Source organism: Lathyrus oleraceus, chromosome 2 (assembly GCF_024323335.1).
Source record: "Lathyrus oleraceus cultivar Zhongwan6 chromosome 2, CAAS_Psat_ZW6_1.0, whole genome shotgun sequence".
In the NCBI taxonomy this organism is placed as follows: domain Eukaryota; kingdom Viridiplantae; phylum Streptophyta; class Magnoliopsida; order Fabales; family Fabaceae; genus Lathyrus; species Lathyrus oleraceus.
In genome coordinates this window covers 190,225,607-190,246,012 of record NC_066580.1, presented here as the reverse complement: position 1 = coordinate 190,246,012, position 20,406 = coordinate 190,225,607, and positions in this window count along the sequence as shown.

The following is a 20,406-nucleotide window of genomic DNA, read 5'->3' as shown; positions in this document are numbered from 1 at the left end:
AAAAATTGTATCAATAAGTTGTTTAGTCTTCAACTTGAGGCTATTAACAAACATTTGCATCTGTCCAGGATGATCCAAGTTGTGAGTAGGACAAGTAACCAATAATCTCTCGTATGCATCACATAATGATTCTCACTCCTTCTGTTTAAAATTCATAATATCATATATTTTTCTCAGAAAAAAAGAAGCAGGAAAATACTCATTAAGAAAATTCGTTTCCATCTCTTCCCAACTAGTGATAGTTCCAATAGGAAGTGAATAAAACCATTCTTTTGCATCTTCAGCTAAAGTGAACGGAAACATTAGCAAGTGTACTAATCTTCCAATGTAGTAATAAAGTAAATTTCCCCAAGTATCGATCTCATGGACTGCTTGGCGATACAGAGTTTGTGTTTCAATTTAGTTAAACAAAAGACTTTGGGGGATTTTTGGATTGTTGGTTTGAAAAGTAGAAAATAGAATGTAAAAGATTGTAAACAAAGCAATTGAACATATTAAAAGAGATAATGAGTGAACATGTTAGGGAAGGTTTATGATTTGATTCATCAATAACAGTAACTAAACCTTGCAACAACTTAATTCAAGAATATTGACTACTAGTTCTTAAGGGTATTAACTCATAATTCCTTAGTCAGAAAACCTTTAATCCTTCAAATTAATCCCTATGTCCATAGTGAATTACAGATGAAATTAAGCATTATTTTTATCAAGAATATTTTGGTTTCCACTGGGTATCCCTAGGCCTAGGTAATATCTATTATGAATTACTCACAATTAAGCATCAACAATAGCAATCAAACCTAAATGTTAACCACATATCAATCTCAATTTTTTCGAGAGAGAAAATATGAAGCACAAATTGTAAATAAGTCATATATCATAAAATCAAAGTTATTACAAGGTAGGAATCTAGAATTGCATCATAAACCTGAATCAGGGACACCCCCCCAGCATTAGGGAGGTTTAGCTACATAGTCATAAAGAAAAGGTGTATACATAACAAATTAATGGTAGAAAAGAGGTCTTCAATCACAAAATTTCATGAAAATCTTGATCCACCACGAATTCTTCGGTGCTTCATCCTCAAAAATTGTCCAACCCTTGGAAATTTGTGATTTTTTTTGGCTAAATAGGCAATTATGGGCTTTTTTCAGATCTGGGCCGCTCATACGCGTATGGCCTCCTCCCATACATGTATGGCTTCTTTTTTCACTGCCTCATATGTGTATGGCCTAGGGTAGGGCGTATGGCTCAGCTAGAGCCATGTAGGTAAGGCTTCTACTCTGTAAGTAGGGCCTGGCTTGGCTGATCTCATACGCGTATGGGCTTTCCCATATGCGTATGAGAAGGGACTTATTTTTCACCCCCTCCTATTGATACACATACGTTGGAGGATGAAACAGACTGGCCATACGCGTATGAGAGGCTTCATACGCGTATGGGTAGGAAACTTGGTTTTTCTTCCTTTTCTATCATGTTCATGCGTTTGTAACACCCCAATTTTTACCCTAAGATCCCTCATTCTATCTCATCATATGCATTAGCATTGGGATCACACCTTGGTAGTCTCCTTACCCCTCATTCATTAGGTTTGTATTGGGACAGATTACCAAGCACTTTTGATTGTATCATACTTTATTTTTAATTATTTACTAACTAAAATACCAAAAATATGTCAATGTATAATTTGTTGCTTTTGTAGGTAGTGTGCATGCTCACCTATGCTCCATCAAGCTCATACCTAGGGTTTAAGACCCTCAATTCAAGGAGCTCAATCAAGAATTAACTTAAATTGGTTCTAAGAATCATATATGGATCCCTATCGTCTTCACATGTCATGTTGATCAAGAATTCATCAAGAGTTTGAAGATTATTTGCCTTGGAAACCCTAATTCATTTGGGTATCTTGTGCGACTTCTTCAACAAGTTTCATCAACATTTGATCAAATATTTCAAGGGATACTTCACATTACATCATCTTATGCATATATTATCCTCCATGAGTCCCAAAAGTCAAGAGAATATCAAGCTAGCAAGATGCTTCATGGTGGTTGACTAGAGAAAGTCAACTGGTCAAAACTGGGGTTCCCTACACCCTATCTCCTACAAGTTTTGTCATATGAAAATGATTCCAAGATAAAATTAACTCAAAATTACATCCCAAACAACTTTCATGTTTAATTCAAGAGCTATTTTTGCTTGGAAAGTCATTTTTATGGTGAAAGATTATATGTCATTTTGTCTAAACCCTAGTTTGGAGGTCAACTTACCAAGATCATAACTTGCTCAATTTCTATGAGATAAAAGACATTAAAATTCCATGATCAAATTCAAGATGTCTACTTCAGCTTTGATTTTTGTAGGAAGTTCAAATTCAACTTGAAAATTCATGTGCCAAGAGGAAACATTATAGGTCATTTTGGGCCAATACCATTGAACAAGTGATTTTCCCCAACTTCTAAAATGCATAACTCCTTTATTCCAAATCCAAATGATGTCAAATTTGTGACCTAATTTAATAGGTTTCAAATAGCTACAACTTTGATGAAGGAACGTTTCTCATTTTAAGTCCATAGAAAAAGTTATTCAAGGTGGAAAAAGTGAATATTAAACTTGGGACTTAGAAAATTTTCAAATATGTTTGATTTACCAAACTTCCACCTCAAAATTAATCATGATCCAAGCTTCAAATGAAAAAGTGTTTAACCTGAAAGTTGTTTCCCTTGATCTTACCTTCCCAAAAAGTCCAAGATCATCTCATTTGGCCCAAGGATGAAGGACTTACGCATGGGTGCAACATGAAGAACCATTTGGATGATTTCCACTTCCACTTTTCATACACAATTACATGTCTTACCAACATGAATTCAGCATGACTCTCCCTTATTTTTGGATCAGATTACATCACTTGATGGGCCTATCACACGCCCATGCAAGCATGTGAAGGAATTTCACATTTTTGCCCAAATTGGAAGTGTGTGGAAATGAATCTCCTTGACTATAAATAAGACCCTCATTGCTCAGAATTAAGGAGCTCATGCCCAAGCTTTGAACCTGTAATCCCAAACCCTCACCATTGAAGGATAATCTTGAAGGTTTTCTTTGAAAATAGAGTTTCAAATCTCCATCTGTTTTGAGATTGAAACTCCAAGAGTCCATACCTTTTATTGATCTTAATCACTTATAACAAGCATCTGAAGCAAGGCCAAGCACAATTAGTATCAAGATCGTGCCAATCTGAAGCTCAATTGAAGGTTAATTTTTCAGAATTTTCTTCTCTTCGATTCTCCCTCAATTCTTCACCATTCTTTGTGATTTTTGGTTGTTTGAAGTCCTATCAATATAGGCAAGAAGATTGAGTTGCTTTGAGGTCAAATCGAAGCAACTCAGTTCATGATCCTCAAAAGTTAAATCCCTGTATCTTTTTATATACTTGGAATTGGAGAAAATTGAGGCCAGATTCGTGCTCCTGAGTATTTTTCATTCAAATTAGTGTATTCACTTTTCATTTTTTATAATGTTTTGGTTGGACCAGTCTGGTGGTCCTCATCGGAAAGATGATCGGAGCTAGGGCTTCGGTGGTGCGCTGGATCAATCCAGGCCATCTGATCTGTTTGAAATATTTTAATCTCACACGTCCAATCTGATTACCAAGCTTGCAGCGCATTGACTAAGGACTATCGTGGATTGCGCGCGCTTGGTCATCATATCTGCCACCTCAATAATGAGGGAGATCTGAGGGCCCTCCTTTTTTTGATTTTTTGATTTTTGTGTTTAATCTATTTATTTTGATTAATTCATATTAATTTCATTTTTAATCCAAAAAATATGGTACTTTCACCAAAAATCTTTAAATATTTTCCTCTTTCATTTTATGAATTAAAACTATTTTTTGGATTAACTTTGATATTTTTCATGAATTAATTGTTTTTGCGCATATTTTTAATTGTTTAAAAATACTTCTGACTTTTCAAAAATTATGAAATATTTTGTCTAAGGTCCTTTGACCTTGTTTGACCTAGGATAAATATCCTGGCCATTTATTTGGTGTTTTAAAGAGGTTTCAGGTTTTGACCAAACTAAATTTAATTTAAATGCATTTTTTTAATTTGATTTTTAATTGATTAATTGTGTAGAAATTTTGTTGAGCCATTTTTATTGACTTGTGAAGTTTGACTATGTGTTTGGGCTTTGGTCAAGGTTGATTTGACTCTTGTTGGATTAAAATCATTGGATTTAGGGGATTGATGAAATGTACATTTCATCTCCCAAAATGAATGAATGATTTTAATTTGATAAAACTCCTCCCATGACCAATTTGTGTTTCTCTCATTCCCCCCCCCCCCCCTCTTCATCTTTAATCCCATTCTCTCCCATCCTCTCCGTTGACCAATGAATTCTCAATATCCTAAGGCTAATTGATTCATCAATAACTTTGTGTTAGATGAACCAATACAATTAGGATGAGATAGGTCCATCCTTTCATCTTTTTATTTTTATTTTTGTGTGTGGTATGTTTTAGGAGTATGGTCCATTATACCATATCTCTAACATGCATTAACACCAAAATTTCTATTGCCCAACCTTAAATAGTTGTGACTTCTACATAAGTCTAATTACGATTGCTTAACATAGAGCTAAATTTTGACCTAAAGGCATAGCATTCTAGTAAGTGAGATTGTAAGTCTCCCCCATTTCATAGTATTATATGGAAACTTGGCCTTTTTTCCTTCCTTTGGAAGATGTCTTGGTTCAAGGATCCATGCTTGTAAATAGAGGGTTGAGTGTTCTCCAACGAATGACTTAATCAATTGAAAATCAAAACTCCATTAACTCCAAATCAACTAACATTTGACTAACTTTTATTATTCTTGCTTTTATTTTCAAGTCATTTACTTTATGCAATTTAAATTCAAGTCATTTACCATTTCATTTTTCATTTACATATCATTTAACTTATTTATGTTTATGTCATTTTTTTACTTTGCTCATTTGAGCCATACATTGTGATTGTATATATTTGTTTGTGTTTGTGGTCTTAGGACCTTAAAATACTTAATAAACAATAAAAACCCTAAAAAATGTTTGTGTGGACTGTTGTATTTGATATGAGCTTTTGGACTTAAAATTAGACAATATTCCCTATGCAAAAGGACTTGGCCAATGCCAACTTTTCTGAGACCGAGTTTATCATGATTTGAGTTTTCATCTGATGCAAGTATTGGGATCTACATGAGTTCATCTGCTATATGGCCTTGATGTATCTGTTACTTTGAACCTGTGTCTAATGCCTTATTCTGAGCTAATCAAGGAGTAGGTCATCTGATATGTGAGAAGATAAACAAGATTGTTATCTATGAAGTTGCTTGCTTGGATGTGGATATCTTTATTTGATGCCTTGCTCTTCATATTGCTATTTTCTTGTTGATATTGCTTTATTCAAAGTCCAAAGGAAAAATGGGTTTTCTATATGACATTCTTGTCTGTTGATTTGCATCCCATTGGTCAGATCTTTTCAACTCCTAACTTTTAATTTTATGCTCAGGATTAGTCTCTTCATCTCCTCCCACTTCTTAAATATCAAAGTCTCTCCCACTTTTCAAAAAAATCTTCTTTGCTTGTGATTCCTAAACTTAGACCTTATTGCAAATTAGAAACTTTGGCCTTATGCCATTGCATTTTAAATCTCTTTTCTTAATCAAACTTGTAAATGAACTTAACCATATTTGACCTAAAATTTCAAAAAGACAAAAGAACTAACACTCATTCAAACTCTTTTGGGCCTTTGTGCCTCCTTTAAACTTAAATTTTGATTAAAATCAATCCACTCATTTTGAAATTGATCCCTCATTTTTATGTTGGTACGTAGGCACAAGTCCGAAGGTTTTGATCCACTCTTTTGGGCCTTTGTGCCTCCTTTAAAACTTCTTATCTTTGAGTTTTGTTCGTACTTTTCCCTTTTCCTTTGAAAATAATAAAAGCGCGACGGCGACTCTAGTTTTATTGACGTTAAGTTTATCCATAACTTATTGGTCATGAATTTACTGATACATAAATTAAGTGACGACTCTGCTGGGGAGTAGTCCTCAGTGGGTTTAGCCTACTTTTTTATGTGTATATAATTGTATATTTGATGTTTGTATATTTGTTTGTGTGATATAATCTGCTTGTTGTGCTTGGTGATCTCTGAGTGGTGAGATAAGTTCTAACCCGAACTTTAGTGCAATTAAGATAGGACGATGGTATAGTCATGTTCGACTTGTGTGGAGTAGTCCTTAACAAGTTGGATTGAGACCCATGTACTTAGTGGAGACCCTTTAGGAGCTATTGATGTCACACAAGTTATTTGTGGTGAGGCATTACTTTCTCTGATTTGGGGTCCGAGAAGCTGAGGACCGTAGAACATTTAACCCAACTTGGCCTATTTAGGACGTAATGCAGAGACTGTTCAGGTGTAGACTTGATAATTGTTGTTACACTATACTACTCTCAGACGAGTTTCTCTTGAGAATATTATGGGTTGATGAGTCAGTAATCTTAACCTATGATATCCGATAGATGCAATTAAGACTCTAGGAACTTTTTAGAACATGATATACAGGTTTCTATTCTTAGTACACTCCTTTGGGATGGTTCTTAACCTGACTCCATGCTCGTGACTCACAAGAAACCCTTTGATTCCCAGATCTCATATTATAGCTGAAGCTCTTCATCTGAAGAAGTCTGAGATTGAGGATCATTGGGTAAAGAAAGGGGGAATATTTGGGTTGACTTTTGAGTTTCTCATAGGGAAAGCTACTGTATTTTCTCAAGCCGGTAGTGTAAGACCCCAATTTTGACCCTAAGATCCCTTATGCTACCTCATCATATGCATTGGCATTGGGATCATACCTTGGCATCCTCCTTACCCCTCTTTCATTGGGTTTATTTTGGGAGAGATCACAAAGTACTATGTGATTATATCATACTTGTTATTTTATCATTCACTAACCAAAATACCAAAAAATGTGTCTTTGCATTTGTCTAACTCTTTTGTAGGTAGAGCATGATCACCATTTGTCTAGGGTTTAAGACCCTCATTGCTAAGAGCTCAACCAAGGAATGATCCACAATGGCTTTAAGCATCATATATGAGTCCCCGTGATCTCTACATGTTATTTTGATCAAGAATTCTTCAAGAGTTTGGAGTTGGGTTGCCTTGGAAACCTTAGTTCATCTGGGTATCTTGAGTAACTTCTTCAACAAGCTTCTTCACCCATTGATCAAATACTTAAAGGTACACTTCAAATTTCATCATCTTATGTATATATGATCTCCCATGAGCCTAAAAAGTCAAGAGAATTGCAAGTTAGCAAGTTGGTTGATGGTAGTTGGTCAGATGATTTCATCTGATCAAAACTGGGTCTCCCTAGACCCTATCTCCTACAATTTGCATCATATGAAAATTATTCCAAGAGAAACATTACTCTAAATGACATTCCAAACAACTTTCATGTTTAGGTCTAGAGCTAGTTTTGCTTGGAAAGTCATTTTTTATGTTGAAAGATTATAGACCATTTTGTCTAAACCCTAAATTGAAAGTCAACTTCCCAAGGCCATAACTTGCTCAATTTTTATGAGATGAAATATTTACAAGTTGCAAAATCAAATTCGAGGTGCATAATTCAACTTTTATGTTTGGAGTAAGAGCTAATCAATGTTTATGAGCATGCGATATGAGGATACATTATAGGTCATTTTGGACCAATACCATTGAACAAGTGATTTTCCTCAATTCTAAAAATGCATAACTCATTCATACCAAATCTAAATGATGTCAAATTTGTGACCATTTTGAAGTTTTTTTAAAGAGATACAACTTTGATAAAGACACTTTTCTCATTTGGAGCTCACATAAAAAGTTAGCCAAGGTGGAATAATTGAACATATGGCTTGACACTTAGAAAATATTTTGACATGTTGAAATTTCCAAACTTACACCTCAAAATTCACCATGATATAAGTTCTAAATGGAAAAGTGTTCAGCATAAGAGTTGTTCCTCTTGATCTAACCTTTCCAAAGAGTCCAAATTCATTCATTTTGGACAAAGTTTGAGGGGTCTGCGCATGGCTTGAATAGGGTTGTATCAGTTGGAAAGAATCATGCTTCAAACATCCAAACATCTTTGCCTTGCATTGAAATCTTCATTCAGACTTCATTTCATTTGATTTTGGATCTAATTGAGATGCTTCATGGGCCTGTACTTGCCTATGCACGCGTGCCATTCACATTGCCAAATTTGGAAGCAATTTCAAGTGTGCAAATAACACTTACCATTTGCTATAAATAGAGGTCCAATGCTTCAGTTTCAAGGACCTTGCGCGCCGGATTTGGATCCAACCATTGAAACCCTCATCATTCAAAGGAAAACTTGATAAATTTCAATTGAAATTTGAGTTTGAATCTCACCTTTTGGAGATTCAAAAACTCCAGGATCCAAAGCTTTGCACCATTACCAATCTACTTCTGCAAGCTCCATAAGCAAGATCAAGCACAATTTGAAGCAAGAGAGATCCATTTCTGCACAGCATTGAAGGTATTTTTCCAGATTTTTCTTCTCTTCGATTCTCTCTCAATTCTCATCAATTCTCTTAGATCTTTGGTTGTTTAAAGTCCTACCAATATAGCCAAGAAGATTGAGTTGCTTTGAAGTCAAATCGAAGCAACTCAATTCACACACCTCAAAATTCAACTCCACGTATCTCTCTATATATTTGGAGTTAGGTTAAATTAAGGTGATATTCGTGATCTACGCTATTTTTTCTTTAAGATCATGTCCTCATTTTTCATTTATGTTATGGCGATGAAAGAACCAGTCCAACCAGGGTCATCATAGAAGATGATCGGCACTTGGCTCCGACGATGCGCTGGATGTGTTCTGAGCCTTTTGATTGATTCAAATTGTTTTAATCAGGGACGTTGCTTGTGATTACCCAACGTCTGGAGCGCTGACTAGCGTGTACCATGGAACACGCGTTTCTCACCACTTGATCTGCCACCTCAGTTAATGAGGGAGATCAAGTGGTCCACGTTTTTTTGATTATCTGAATTTTCATTTTATTTCTCTTATTTTCATTAATTCATATTAAATTTAACATTGATCCAAAAAATATGAGAGTTTCACCAAATTTTTTAAAATAAAATTCTCTTTCATTTTCTGAATTAAAATTATTTTTTGGATCATTATTAATATTTTTCATGATTTAATTGATTTTATGAATATTTTTAATTGTTTAAAAATACTTTTAGGTTTCCAAAAATTCTGAAAAATTTTCTCCAAGGTCCTTTGACCTTGTTTGACCTATTATAAATCTCATGGCCATTTCTTTGGTGTTTTGATGAGGTTTTAGGAATTTGACAAACCATATTTAATTTAATGCATTATTTTTATTATTTCTAATTGATTAAATGTCAAATTAATTGTGTAGAGACATTTTAATTGACTTTGTGAGTTTGACTTGTATTGTTGGGCCTTGATCAAGGTTGATTTGACTTTGTTAGGTTAAGATCATTGGATTTAGGGGATTGATAGAATGTACATTCCATCTCCCAAAATGAATGAATGATCTTAACATGGTAAAAGTCCTCCTTTGTCTAATTTGTGTTTGATCCATTCCTCCCTCCCTCTTCATCTCATTCCCATTCTTTATGCATTTATGTCATGGACCTATGATGTCTCTATATCCTAAGGCTAGTTGATTGAAAAATCAACATAAGTATGGATGAGATTAGGTCCCCTACTTTGCATATTCTTTTTGTGTGTGGTATGTTTCATGAGTATAATTCATCATACTATGTCTCTAACATGCATTAACACCAAAATTCTATTGCCCGACCTCAAATAGTTGTGACCTCTACATAAGTCCAATTACGATTGCTTAACATAGCGCTAAATTTTGACACAAAAGGCATAATATTCTAGTTAATGAATTGTAAGTCTCCCCTCTTTCATGGTATTGTGTGGAAACTTGACATTTTTTCCTTCCTTTGGAAGATGTCTTAGTTCAAGGATCCGTGCTTGTGATAAGTGGGTTGAGTGTTCTCCAAAGAATGACTTAAAACAAAAGAAAAGCAAAAACAATACTAACTTCTAACTCGTTAACAACTAACATTTAATTTCAAGTCATTTACTTTTAATGCACTTTAATTCTTAAAGCTTTATTCATTTGCCATTATTCATACCATTCAAGTTGTTTATGTTAATGTCATTTTCACTTTGTCCACCTGGACCATATTTTGTGACATATTGTGGTTATGTATGTTGTGTTTGTTTATGTTGTCTTTGACCATTAATGTACATAATAAGAACAAAAGCCCTAAAAAATATTTTTTGTGGACTGTTGGTTTGATCTGAGACAATTGGACTTAGAATTTAGGCAACACTCCCTTTACAAAGGACTTGGCCAATGCCAAATTTCATGAAACCAAATGCTTGTGGATTGAAATTTCATCTGATACATCATTGAAGATCCATTTAAGTTCATCTGCAACATGATCATTATGAAGTTGTTATTTTGAACCTGTGACTTATGCCATCCTTTGAAGTCATCTGCTACATGGGCAAAACTTGAAGAAGATCATGAAGGTGTCAAGCTTAGATGTGGCTATCTTTATTTGATTCCTTTCTCTTCAACTTGTTGTTTGTATATTAATTGTTGTGTGATTCTAAAGTCCAAGGGAAATTTGGGTTTCTATATGACATTCTTGTCTATTGGATTGTAGTCCATTGGTCAGATCTTTTCAACTCTTAACTTTTAAATTTATGCTTAGGATTAGTCTCTCCATCTCCTCCCCATTTATTTAATTTCAAAATCCCTCCCTCCTTTTAAAAATCTTCTTTGCTAGTGCTTGTTTTTTCTAAACTTTGACCATTTTGCAAGCTAGAAACTTTGGCCTTATGCCATTGCATTTTTAAACTCATTTTCTTAAATCAAACTTTGTAAATGAACTTAACCATACTTGACTTAAAGTTTCAAAATCAAAAAGAACTAACACTCATTCAAACCATTTTTTAGGCCCTTGTGCCTTTCAAACTTAAATTTTTGTTAAAAGAAATGCATCAACTTTGAAATTGCTACCACGAACTACGAGGTTTTGATCCCTCATTTTTATGTTGGTACATAGGCACAAGTCCGAAGGTCTTGTCAAACACAAAAATATAATTAATGAATTCTTTTCTCATCCCACCATTATATTTGTTTGCAAACATCATTTTGTACAAAGGCACATATGCATACAATAAAGGGCTCCCTAGGAGTATCTAGGACACTTTGGGTGCTAACACCTTCCCTCTGTGTAACCAACCCCCTTACCTGTAATCTCTGGCATTTTATTAGTTTTGATTTAAAAACTTCTTATCTTTTGGGTTTTGTTCGTACCTTTCCCTTTTCCCTTGGAAATAATAAAAGCGTGGTGAAGACTCTTGTTATGTTGACATCTAGCTTATCCATAGCTTGATGATCATGAATTTACCGCTATAGAAATTAAATGGCGACTCTACTGGGGAGTAGTCTCTAGTGGGTTTAGCCTACTTTTTTGTGTGTATATAATTGTATATTTGATGTTTGTATATTTGTTTGTGTGATATAATCTTCTTGTTGTGCTTGGTGATCTATGAGTCGTGAGATAAGTTCTAACCCGAACTTGAGTGTAATTAAGATAGGAGGATGGTACAGTCATGTTCGACTTATGTGGAGTAGTCCTTAACAAGTTGGCTTGAGACCCATCTACTCAGTGGAGACCCTTTTGGATTTAGGAATGTCACACAAGTATTTATGGTTAGGCATTATTATCTCTGATTTGGGGTCCGAGAAGCTGAGGACCGTAGAACATTTAACCCCTCTTGGCCTATTTATGACCTAGTGCGGAGACTGTTCAAGTGTAGACTTGATAATAGTTGTTACGCGATACTACACTCAGACAAGTTTCTCTTGAGAATATTATGGGTTGATGAGTCAGTCATCCTAACCTGTAATATCTGATAGATGGAATTAAGACTCTGGGAACTTTTTAGAACATGATCTACAGGTTTTATCCTTAGTTCACTCCTTTGGGATGGTTCTTACCCAGACTCCATGCTCGTGACTCACAACAAACCCTTGATTCTTGGTTGATCCAATCAAGTCTTGTCAATATCAATGGAACTTGGGTGTTGATAAGGTGTAAACCATAATCCACCAAAATGGATGATTGATCTTGACAATGACTTGATTCATCCCTTGAACTTTGTTTGTTTGCCTTGTGTGTGATCCCTTATTTGTGATTGTTGCATTCATGCATTCATGCACATCATAACATTCATCACACGAAAATTTCAAGGAACTGAGGTATTATTTGCAAATATTTTTAGACCATGGATTATGGACGAAGGAACACTAAGAAGTACAGTTTCAGATGTCCCAACTTGAAGGAGTTAAGGAAGCTAGCATCTTTTGTATTAGATCCCTTAGACTTCAAACAACGCCATGGGAAGCTTCTGTCCATCTTGTCTGCTGATGTAGTCGAAGGACTTCTAAGTGTGCTGGTTCAGTTTTATGATCCTTTCTACCATTGCTTCACTTTTCCTGATTATTAGCTTGTTCCTACGTTGGAGGAGTATGCCCATCTCTTGGGAATACCTATTTCTATCAAAGTTCCCTTTAGTGGATTGGAAGAGATTCCCAGATCTCATATTATTGCTAAAGCTCTTCACTTGAAGAAGTTTGAGATAGAGGCTTATTGGGTGAAGAAAGGAGGATTATTTGGGTTGACTTCTGAATTCCTCATCAAGGAAGCTACTATCTTTGCTCAAGCCGGTAGTGTGGATGATTTTGAAGCTAACTTTGTCTTACTCATTTATGGATTAGCTTTGTTCCCTAACATTGACGGTTTTGTTGATGTTAACGCCATTAGAATTTTCTTTATTGGGAATCATGTGCCTACTCTGTTAGGAGATATGTATTTCTCTTTGCATCTAAGGAATTCTAAAGGTGGTGGAACGATTGTCTGTTGCATTCCTCTTCTGTACAAGTAGTTTATTTTGCACTTGCCTCATACACCTACTTTTGTGGAGAACAAATAATGTCTACGGTGGTCTCAGAGACTTATGTCTCTCACTAATGATGAAATAGTTTGGTATGATCCTTCTTTGAGCAGTTTGGAGATTATTGATCGTTGTGGTGAATTATCTAATGTGCATCTTATTGGTACACAAGGAGGAATTAACTACAACCCTTCTTTGGCTCGTCGTCAACTTGGGTTCCCCTTGAGAGACAAACCTAATAACACTTTGTTAGAAGGTCTTTTCTATCAAGAGGGTAAAGATCCCCAACATTTGAAGTAAAAGATTGTGCATGCTTGGCATAATGTGCATAGGAAAGGAATATATGAGCTTGGTCCATGCAATTGTGTAGTTTTAGAAGCTTACACTCTTTGGGTGAAGAAGAGAGCTTTGGAGTTGAAGATGCCTTATCCTTGTGAGAGACCTATGTCTATGGTTGTGGTTGAGCCATTGACTCTCCCTAACCAAGATGTAGAGGAGTTGGAAGACGCACTCACCAAGATGAGGCAAGAGAAGGATATGTGGGAGGAGCATTTCCATACTTTGAGCAGAAAGCATGAGGAGTTGCAGCTTGAGTCTAAGGACAAAGATGCACTTATTGAGCTATTTGAAGACCGAGTGACAAAGAGACAGAGAGAGCCAAAGGTTTCATCTTCCTCTAGTATGCCTCAGCCTTCCGTTGCTTGGAAGAAGATTGTTGATCAGCTTGTCCTCGAGAAGACTCAGATGAAGGCTTCTTTTGAGACCGAGATTCGACGCATTTGAAGTACGCGTCTACAGCTAGATCTTCTGATATCGTTGTTAGGGATCCTTAGCATGACTAGTCTCTTTTTGTCTTGTATTTTTCAATTGGTTTCTGAAATTGTACTCAATGTAATCCTTTCAATTATATAAATAAAAGATATTTTCATGGTCATATCAAATTGTTACAATTATTGTTATATATATATATATATATATATATATATATATATATATATATATATATATATATATATATATATATATATATATATATATATATATATATATATATATATATATATATATATATATATATATATATATATATATATATTTGCAAATAATATAGTAAGTTCCTTGAAAACAAAAATAAACAAGCATTGCATTCCATGCATCATCTGCATAGCAGGTTTCTCTTTTGCCAGATGTCTCATTGGTGTTTCTTTTGTGCTTGAGCCAAGCTGAATCATCGATACAATACCCGCACCAATCATATGAAGATTATGGAGCATCTTGAACAAGAGAACAGAGACCTGAAGGAAGATATTGCCCGTCGGACTGCCATGGTGGAGTCAGTCCTAGCTGCTCAGAGCCAGTCTTCTCCAACACCTGCAACTCCTCCTCCTCAGAGGACTGTCATTTCCAAGGTGGCTACCTCTACCATTCCTGCAACTACTTCTCATTTTGCACCCAACATGCCTGCTGGATTCCCGTGGGGAATGCCTCCAAACTTTGCGCCTACCTTTGCTTCTATGCCGACATCTAGCCCGATCATGTCTGTGCCACCGCCTGTTGTACATACCATGCCTCGTGTAGAAGACATCATCTATCATTCAGAGCCGTCTGAGGCCCTAATGTGTATTAAAAGATGGATGAGATGAAGGACCGATTCCTTGAGCTGCATAAGGAGTTGAAAACTTTGAGGGGTAAGGACTTGTTTGGAAAGAGTGTTGCAGAATTTTGTTTGGATCCGAATGTCAAGATCCCGGTGAAACTCAAGGTGCATGACTTTGAAAAGTACAAAGGGAATACCTATCCACTCAGTCATTTGGTGATATACGCCCGAAAGATGTCTACTCAAACCGATAATGATCAGCTTTTGATCCATTATTTTCAAGACAGCTTGACCGGTGCCGCTCTGAGGTGGTACATGGGATTGGATAGTGCGAGCATCCGCATGTTCAACGATTTGGGCAAGGCATTTGTGAAGTAGTATAAGTATAATGTTAATATGGATCTAGATAGATATCATTTGAGGCCGTTGTCTCAAAAAGATAAGGAGACATTCAAGGAGTATGCTCAGCGATGGAGAGAACTTGCTGCTCATATTACCCCTCCTTTGGAAGAAAAGGAGATAACCAAGATTTTTCTTAAGACCCTTAGCTCATTTTACTATGAGCGGATGATTGCCAGTGCCCCCAGTGACTTTACCGAAATGATAAACATAGGGATGAGGCTCGAAGTAGGTGTCCGAGAAGGACGGTTGTCTAGAGAGGAGGTATCATCCAACAAGAGGTATGGCAACAATTTCAGCAAGAAGAAGGAAAGCGAAGCCAATGTAGTGTATATTGGGAGGCAAAAGAGGCCTCATGTTAGAAGAAATCAATCACCCCGTCAACATCATCATCAAGTATCATCAGTCATTCTAGTATTTTCAGCTAATTAGTCAACACTGATTCAACAACAACAACATCAACAAAAACAATCGCCGCAATGAATAAACACCTACAACAACAACAATACCAACAATCATCAACAACAAAATTTTGAGAGGAAGAAGGTCTATTTTGACCCAATTCCGATGACATATGCAGAATTATATCCCTCTTTGGTTCTCAAAAACCTACTACAACTAAGAAATCCTCCGCAAATTCCCGAACCACTTCCATGGTGGTACAAACCAGAAGTCCGCCATGCTTTTCATCAAGGAGCCCCTGGCCACGATCTAGAGAACTGGTACCCTCTTAAGTATGAAGTTCAGAAGCTGGTAAAGAATGGAATGGTGTCCTTTGAGGACCGAGCACCGAATGTCAAAGTTAATCCATTGCCTGCCCATAGGAATTCATCTATTAATATGGTGGACGGTTGTCCAGGGGAGTTCAAGGTATTCGATGTACGTTTCATAAGAAGGTCATTGGTGATGATACATAAGGATATTTGCTTGGTGAGTGATTGTGAGCATGACCATGATGGTTGTGCTATTTGTAGTGTTAATCCCCGAGGATGTATGGTTGTGAAGAGGGACATCCAGAGATTGGTGGATGAAGGTTTGATTCAGATTGTTCAGTCTCGTCACATAGGCGACGATGTTAATGTAATAATACCGGTTTTCAAGAATCCTGAGGGAGTGGTTATTCAGTATGACAACAACAGCAGTAACAACGTCAACAAAAGATCGGTATCACCGTTGGTTATACGGTTGGCGAGTCCCGTCCCGTATGCATCTGATAAAGTTGTTCCATATCAGTATAATGCAACTATGTTGAAAGATGGTCAAAAGGTTCCTTTTCCTACGACCAGTTTTGTCGTAAGCACTGCTGATGTTACTAAGGTGACCCGCAGTGTTTGGGCCGGTGTTCCCAAATAATGTAGAAGATTTGTCTGTCAATAAGAAGGTGGATGCGCCTGTAGTAGAATCTGTTAGTGCTCCAAAGTGTCAGTCTGGTGAATCCAGCGGTTTGAACCCTAATGACAATGATGAGGTACTCAGGCTAATCAAGAAAAATGAATTCAACGTAGTAGAGAAATTGCTCCAAACCCCCTCAAAGATTTCAGTACTGTCTATGTTGATGAATTCAGAAGCACACAGAGAAGCACTGCAGAAAGTTCTCGAGCAAGCTTATATGGAACATGATGTTACGGTGGATCAATTTGATCATATGGTGGCTAACATCACTTCCTGCAACAACCTCAGCTTTTGTGACGAAGAACTCCCTGAAGAGGGTAGGAATCATAACTTGGCTTTGCATATCTCCATGAACTGCAAAGATGATGCTCTGTCGAATGTGTTGGTAGACACCAGATCTCATTTGAATGTACTCCCAAAGTCAACATTGTCGAAGCTATCATACCAAGGAGCGCCTATGAGATATAGTGGCGTGATCGTCAAAGCTTTCGACGGTTCACACAAAACTGTGATTAGAGAAGTGGACCTTCCGGTGAAGATAGGTCCGAGTGACTTCCAGATTACTTTTCAAGTTATGGACATCCACCCGACCCATAGTTGTTTGTCGGGAAGGCCATGGGAAGCTAGTTATTGTTGGTGGAGAGAAGGCTGTCATACCCCGATTTTGCTCCTGAATTTTTTATGAGGTTTGGTTTTGATCCAAAGTCATGGTGTTGTGATTGTGGATACCTCTATGGTCTGGGTCATCTGAACAACCAAGTTTCTTGTGTTTCTAACCACTTGCCAGTCATGTTATTGGTTCATGGATACTATAACCTTATGGTCTTATTTCATGGTTTTGTTAATACACATTATCAGTCAAGTTATTTTTCTTTGCAAAAAGTCAAACATTCAAGCCAATTGTGAAACCAATTTCAACCATTTGTTAATCCATTTCAATTTTATTTCATTACATTTGATTCCATACAAAAAATACACAAAAATTGACACTTTGACCAATTGTTGACTTTGGTCAACAGTTGACTTTTTGGTCAACTTTGACCAAAGTCAACCCTAAATCCTAGTACCCTAAATTTCACCATAATCATCAATCCATTGTCTGTTTACAAGAAAAACAAAAAAAATATAAATTTTGACTAATTGTTGACTTTGGCCAACAGTTGACTTTTTAGTCAACTTTGACCAAAGTCAACCTCCCCATGTTCTGATCATCCAAAACCTAGCCTTTTTTCTTGATTCTTCATCCAATTTCCACGCTTGGTTGTGTTATCTTTTGGTTGCTTCATCTCCAAGTAAATGGCCTTGTTTCTACCTCATGCATAGCATGCCTTGTTTGACATGTTGGCTCATCAAATCTTGGCCTTAGTCCTCCCTGAACCAGGTCTTAATATAGCACACTGCAGCATCAATAAACCCATATTATGTTGTGAGATACAATTCTGAAAATGACATCCCTGCGGGAGTCCAAGGGGGAACAACTTTGGTCTCATGTGTACCAGAATTTGCTGATCGTGTGCTTAATAAAAACAAGGATCTTTATAGGAAAGGCTACGATGCATCTGGTCCAAACGATGAAGAGTTGTCTGATGAAGTAGAGTTTTTGGATGATGAGAAAGAAGCTGAATACAGGAAAATGCAGAGAATGACAAAGAGAGGGAATAGTGATCAAAATCCTGGCAGGAGAAGAAACAATAAAAATAAGTTTTCATTGAAAGAGATGGTGCCACCTACTCTCCCTAATGCATCTACAGCAGCACATCATGTGTTACATACCGCCCCTAATGCACCTGCAGTAGCACCATTGGTTAATCATGGAAACCGATCTTCATTTTTAGGCACTGGACAGGGTGGAATTACCACAGTTTCTCCATTTCAACCTTTAAATGCAGGTCCTAACTTTGCTGTAAATGCAATGTGGGCAAATCAGACAACATTTCCTCAGCAGTCGCAGCTTTCCCTGCTTCCAAATGCATTTCTTACAAATGCCATGTCATATTATCCACAAAATACACAATTTTCTCATCAGTTTCCTGTGCGAGGAGGTCCGTTCCAACTGCAACCAAATTCCTTGCTCACAAAACACCAACCTTTACCCTGCTCACAACCCTGCACAACAACATGACATGCTGAAATACTAAAAGGCCAAAAGATCACCACAAGCGACAGTCCAATGCAGAAAAGCATGAGCATACACCAAATAAGATCCTATAGAAAGCCAGGTTTTATAGTGGAGGCCATTCACGAGCTTTGATCCAATTTGCTGCGAGATAATGTGAGGCAATTTACACTGCAAAAGGCCTTGCCTGTCAGGAATAAAAAGCACCAGTCCAAATCATAACATGTAAAATCAGGGTGTGGAATCAAGATGGCAAAGACAAGGGAACTTACCGATACAGAGGTCACCAAAGTTCCAAGCTTACTTTTGGTTTTGTGTGGTATTGGTTCGCTGTTTAACTTGTGAACCATGCTACAAGGCGGTCCTTAAAGAGTTCACTACTGTAGAGAAAGTGAAAGGTTTACTAGCTGCGGCATCTACTGAACAAGCTCAATCATCTTTACTCGACACTTTCTCCACTGTCTATCCAAATAATGTTGAAGGGCTTCTAGAGGAGGGCATTAGTGCTGTCACAAACTGTAGTGGTTTAATTGAAGATGTTGATCATCAATCTAAAGTTAAGTCTGCACATGCGTTGTTTATTTTCTCTGGGATGTTTTGATGACGTGTTCGAAGCATTACCGATCCTACTGCATAAGGTTGCTTACCGCTGTCACATTAAATTCGGTGCAGACATGCCATCACACATTATTTGAAAATAACTTTCAGTTAATTCTAACTCATTCAGAACACAATCCTTGGAAGATGGTTACACCGCAGCTGTTGGTATGGCATGGCAAATTTCATCATGTCGAGTGGAATGTTGAAGACAATACTGTAGAGCCAGAATACTCCTGCCCAACTCCCAACCAACTAGCCTAACCTCAACTGCAGCACCACCGCAAGAGTATACTCATCCCTTGCTCACAGTGCACCACACTACAAGGCTAAGGCTCTATGCTTGTTTGTCCATCCAACCATGGCCTGCAAGATAAACAACAACAGATGCCAACACAATCCATAACCTTCCATGTTCCATTTTGATCCTTGAATAACCAGTGGTGAACCTACAAAACCAAAACCAAGTCATGTGTCAAAACTGCAGCAAGGCCACGAATGTCTGCAACTGTCTCAAGCCATAGGCCATACCTGTTAAACCTCATGCCATAAGCCAAATAAACTCTGCGGCAAGCAGTGCATCAAGGCACACAACTTACAACAAACCAACATCACCAACTTCTTCCATGGTTTTTCCGTCTTGAGGCTGATCAAGGAAACCTTCGGCCATCCACAACAGAGTCAATTTGCTCCCTATCAAGTGAATGTCCCTGAAGAAACTGTAGCAAAAGAAGACTCGCACTCTGTCAGCAAACGACGGTCCATTTCTCCAACTAAGGGTTCTAAGTTACCTCCTGTTTGTCTAAGAGTTGATCCATTACCAAGGAAGAAAAATGGCAATGGGAAATCAAGGTCTTTAAGTCCACCTGCTTTAAGGAAACTTTCCTGCATCACAAACCAACCTGCGATGTATCAGCTGCAGTTAAGGCTTCATTGCACAATTGCCTTACAAAACCAAACCACCATGGTTCTCATACCTATTATCCACGAGCACCTGCTGCAGAACTAGTACATGAACATTAAGCCAGCATAAGCCTTAAGCAACAGAAGATCCTTCCTGGTTCAGCCATGACACCCAAAACAGACAAATGCATCCGAAGTTGTAAGTCCACAGCAACTGACCTATAATCAAAACAAAATATCCAAAGACTTGTCTTCCAAACTGAGTGCCAAAACACAAGCCTTGAAACATAATCAGACTGGCAGATGGTTGTGAGTCTACTAACCTGTTAGAAAAAGCCATC